The sequence below is a fragment of the Triticum urartu genome, chromosome 3A (assembly GCF_056163025.1).
Source record: "Triticum urartu cultivar PI428250 chromosome 3A, HENAU_Tu73, whole genome shotgun sequence".
Classification (NCBI taxonomy): Eukaryota; Viridiplantae; Streptophyta; class Magnoliopsida; order Poales; family Poaceae; genus Triticum; species Triticum urartu.
In genome coordinates this window covers 152,094,569-152,099,892 of record NC_141875.1, presented here as the reverse complement: position 1 = coordinate 152,099,892, position 5,324 = coordinate 152,094,569, and the positions used below count along the sequence as shown (strand labels likewise).

The 5,324-nt window shown below is 42.1% G+C and overlaps 1 pseudogene across 1 annotated transcript; it reads right to left on the bottom strand.

The window, feature by feature from the left end:
* Positions 1-245: 245 nt before the first annotated feature.
* Positions 246-3,850, bottom strand: LOC147979005 (uncharacterized; annotated as a pseudogene). Its single transcript, XR_015618446.1, has 2 exons — positions 3,514-3,850; positions 246-3,188 (listed from the first exon to the last, which is right to left on the bottom strand). The product of XR_015618446.1 is annotated as an uncharacterized LOC147979005 (transcript).
* Between the last annotated feature and the right edge of the window lie 1,474 nt (positions 3,851-5,324).

Sequence of the window (5,324 nt, the reverse complement as noted above, 5' to 3'; positions counted from 1 at the left end):
GCTGAAACCAGATAGGCTGGGCCAACAGAGGGGGCGCTGCGGCACCCATGGGCTTCGGCCCGGTCGGTGGTGAGGCGGCCCGCAGGAGAGCAGGCAGGCTGCGGTGGATCTAGCCCAAGGGGGCGGCTTGGAGGCAGGCCGAGCGAGTGTGTGGTCAACGCGAGCGATAGGGGGGTATGGTGGAGACGAAGCAGAGGCTGGACCGGGCGTTCTTTTTTTTTGAACAAGAAAAGGCGCTCGAAGCGCCAAATTCATTTCAGCTCAGAAACAGTGTACAGCGTGAATTACAAACTCCTGAACCTGAAAATTTGAGAGAAGAGACACCACATGACAGGAACTATGTCTATGAGCTGAAGCGAAGCAACAAACTTGAGGTTCAACCTTAGAATGAAGAACCTGATGAGCTACATTGTGTGCTATGCCATTAATTTCCCTAGAAATGTGAAACACTCGAGGTTGCAAGCTATTAGCATGCTTGAACAAATCAGCCAAAGGCTTCCTGATGCTCCAAGGGGTGGTAGATTCCACAATCTTGCCGATAGTAGCCACCGAAGATAAAGAGAGGCAATCCATGAGAAAGGTTGGCTGAAGAATATTGAGCTTATTAGCCACTTGAGCTGCAAAAGAAAGAGCCAGAGCTTCTGCATGTAGAGGAGAAGTAGTGGGAGGAGCTGATGCTTGAATTTGCACATTGATTTCAAAACGATCTTGAGGCAAAACAAGATAGACCCCTATTCCAGTAGCAACTGCTCCCTGTAATAGACCAGGAACTTTTGAACTTCTGAAAGTAGCGTCAGAAAATATTTTGGTCCCCGTAATGAGCAAATCCGATTTAAGAGTTCGACCCTGCGTAGGAAGATGATCAGGAGGACAAAGAACTTTTGGCATCACCTGCATCTTAGAGAAATGAGGCAAGTCCTTATAAGAATCAGAGGACAAGGCCATAGTAGCAATGTGCACATGATGAGGTAGAGCGTTTTTCCTGTCAAAAAGAAAATCATTTCTAGCCTTCCAAAGACACCATAAGAAATTAAGAATGTTAGAGATAGAACCATTAGGATGTCCCATTTGAAGCAAGGCAATAATGATAGAATGCATGGAAGTATGACCTTGGATTAAAACATCAGACCTAATAAACCAAGGATAGTCAAACCAAGCAGCACGAGCAAAGGGACAAAGAAAAAATAAATGGGTTCATCCTCCTGATGGCCACACCTACAACAGTTTTTAGATATATGAACAGAGAATCAACTAGCTCGCAAACCTGTAGGCAATGCCCTTCTAAGAAGACTCCACGCAAAAGTTTGTACCCTAGGCAAAACCTGTTTTTGTTTCCAAACCATTTTGAGAAGATTCTTCAAATCCAAAGAAAGAACAGAAGGAGCATTTCTGGGAACTGCATGAATGTCCTGCAAACAAAGCTTATAAGCAGATTTGGAGGAACAAATGCCATTCGGAGTGAGATCCCAACAAAGCAAGTCTGGACCATCATCATTGATAATATCAGTTTGGACAATAATTGAGGCCATAGGTTGCTGGAAAAGTAAATGAACAAGCTCATTATTCCAAATTTTTTGTCCAGGGAGCCAAAGATCCTTAACTAAAGAAGGATATCTAAAGCCCGGTTCTTGAATAATGAGATGTTCATGAATGGAAGTCCAAAGGGAGCACCAAGGTGTGCTCCAAATAGAGATATTACCTTGAGTTAATTGGTAAAAAGAATGAGCTTTCAATTTAGGGATCATTTTTAAAACCGAAGCCCAAAAAGCAGATTTAGGAGCAGAAGAATGAGCAACCCAGATGGAGGAGTCATGAAAATATTTAGCCTTAAGAACTAAATATAGCTGAGAAAAAGGGGATTTAGCAATTCTCCAAGCAGCTGCAAGAACAAGACTCTCATTGATTGCCTTCAAATTTCTTATGCCCAGTCCACCTTCTTTTTTAGAATTGCATATGTCTTTCCATGCACGAATACAAAGACTCCTTGAAGAATCATTCTCCCTAACACCTGTCCACCAGAAATTTCTAATGACAGCAGTGAGCTTTGCAATAAACTTCTTTGTGAACAGGATGTTAGCCATATAATAAACAGGAATAGCAGAGAAAACAGAGCGAATTAATTCAAGCCTCGCAGCATGAGAAAGCATATTGGCTTTGTAAGCAGGCAATTTATTCATAAATTTATCAAGAACAAAGTTATAGGCGGCAGTTCTATTTTTAGCAGGAAGAATAAGCGGATGACCAAGATGAGTGAAATTGGTATCCATGGAGGAAACAGGAAAAACTTGCTTAATCTCCTGTCTAGTAGGTTGACTAACTCGAGAACTAAAGAGAATGGCAGATTTAGCCCAGTTTGGAGTTTGACCTGAAATAGAACAAAAGTGGTGAATGAGCTGAGCCATAGCAGTGGCTTCCTGAATAGTGGCTTTCCCACAAACCAACAAATCATCTGCAAACAACAGAGAATGAATAGAAGGGCAATTTGGTCCAAGCGAAATTCCTTGAAGATTTTGAGCAGCAAGAGCTTCATTGAGAGCAATAGACAATTCATTGATAGCAATAACAAACAAATAAGGCGACATGGGACAGCCTTGACGAATGCCTCTGAAACTTCTAAATTTATGTGAAGGCTGCCCATTAACAAGCACAGAGAAAGTAGGAGAAGAAATGCACGAATACACCAAATTAATGAAATGACGATGCAACCCTTTACGTGCAAGCGCAGACACAATGAAGTTCCACTCTAAACGATCAAAAGCTTTAGCCAGATCTATTTTTAGCATGAAAGCATGATGATTCCATGAAGTAAGAGAGAAAGAGTGAGTAATCTCTTGAGCAATAATAATGTTGTCACTAATTCTTCTACCCTCAATAAAGGCTTGCTGAGCAGGATCAATATAGTCCGGAAGATGTGGCTTAATTCTATTAGCTAGCGATTTTGCAATGATTTTATAGACAACATTACAAAGGCTAATGGGACGATAATCCATAGGAACCTGAGGAACTAACTTCTTTGGGATTAGAGCAATATTAGTATCATTAATGTGGGGAGGTAAAATACCAGTTTGATAAAAGTTAATCACAAGTTGAGTGACCTCCTCCCCTATCCAATCCCAAGCAGCCAAATAAAATTCCACATTAAAACCATCTGGACCTGGAGAAGCATTCAACTTCATTTCTTTAAGAATCTGCAAAAGTTCATTTTTATCAAGAAGAAAATAAGTAGGATCCAAAGAGTTGACAGGCAAGTGAGTATTGAGAAAAGGTCTTCCAATGTCATTGTTAGGCGAGGAGAAGATGTACCTAAAATAGTTGACAAAAGTATTAGTGATAGCACTAGGCTTAAAATGAATCACATCATTCTCATCCTTAACAGAACAAACAGTATTCCTTTTTCTTCTTTTGATCACGGCCTGATGAAAAAATTTAGTATTGCGATCACCAGCCGTGGCCCAACCCTTTTTACTTCTTTGTTTGTAAAACTGATTAAGTTTGGAAAGAGTTTGCTCATACCTAAGAGTGAGAGAACCTTCCAAAGTATGATTTTGCTGCTGCAAAGGAAGCTGCTGTATCTGATTGATACTTGATTCAAGTTCCAAAAGTTCTTACTGAAGAGGCTTTTTCTTCTTGCACCACTTTTTCAACGAACCTGCCAAAGAAAAAGACTTTGTTGCAAAGGAGTGAGATGTACAATTATTCCAGGCAGATTTAGCAAAGTTGCTAAAATCTTTCTCAAGTAACCACCAATTTTCAAATTTAAATGTTTGCTTAGGCTTAACAAAATTACCATCAGTGGAGACAAGAATGGGAGCATGATCACTGAGAATAATAGGAAGATTAAGCACTTTAGTATTAGGATAATGCATACAGCACTCAGAGTTAACCAGGCATCGATCTAGGCGTCTATAAATAGGATTAGCTGTATGTTGTTTGTTACGCCAAGTGTACGCAGGACCACTGAAACCAATATCAAAAAAACCACAATTTTTAACAAGAAAACAAAAAGCAGACAAACGATAATAATTAATACTACCATTACAACCATCCGTTTCATACAAAATGTCATTAAGGTCACCCATACACATCATGGGCTTCCCCAGGTTATCATACACAAAAGCAGCAACTTGACTCCAAATAGTACTAGTCTGCCTATGATAGGGGTCACCATATATACAAATCAAGCAAAAGTGGACACCTGAAGCTAGATGAACTACATTAGCAAGAATATAGTGAAAGGAGGCACTATGAACAGAAACTTTGAGTTCATCATTCCACATAAGCCAGAGCCCACCGGAAGCACCTCTAGAAGGAACAACAAAGCTATTAGCAACATCAAACCTATTAACAAGATCAATTGATCGAACCTTAGAAGATTTGATCTCAGAAACAAAGGTTACCTGGGCTCTAGTAGAACGTATCAAATTAGCCAGAAAAAGCATACGATCATTGCCGAGACCCCGACCCATACCCCGACAATTCCAAGCTATCGCTTTCATGGCATCCGAGGCTAAAAAGAATCTGCCATACTCATGTTTGTTTTAGCATCAAATTTCATCTCCTCTCCCAACTGACCCCCCATGAGATCCACTCAAATTGATGATAAGGGTTGATTGATGGAGTAAACTAGAAAAAACAGACAAGCATCAGAGGTTGGGGAGAGCCAGCAGCAAGCCCCGCTAGGATTTAGGTGGAGAGCGGGGCGAGACCACGGGCCTTAACAGAGGCGGCAATACAGGCGGGTCACGGCGGGCGGTGGTTCAGCCCCGCTACTGCTGAGGCGGGCGGAGACAGAGGTGTCGAAGGCGGACGGCAAGGCCGGCTTGCTGCCAGCCAAGAATCTCGTTGAAGAGAGGAAACGAGAAAAGGGGATCTGGGAGAGGCAACAGCTATGGGCAAGAGAGGTGAAGCAGATGGAGTTCAGGGGAAACAAGGGATGGAGAAAGGAGATAGAGGAGGAAGCGGAACTGCACCGAGGAGGAAGAAGACGGCATCACGCCAGTCGCCGGACATTTGCCGGAAGTCGCCCAGCAGGTTTAAGTTATTCACTTCCTCCTCTATGAATGGCTGGGAGGTTATTTAGATCCATAGGAACTTGAGCGAGCAAGTTTGGGCAGTGAGAAGAAGGCTGGGATAAGAGGAGTGAGGGATTGAAGATTTGGATTGATGGTTAGACAAGAAGGATGGAAGATTAAGAAGAGCGGATGAGATTAGGATCTACGCGAGAACAGAGCACCAGATGAAAAATACGCGAAGGAAGGGAAGAACTGGAGTGGAAAAATTATGGGAACGATTAGATCAGGAGAGGAGGTGGATAGGGAAAGAGA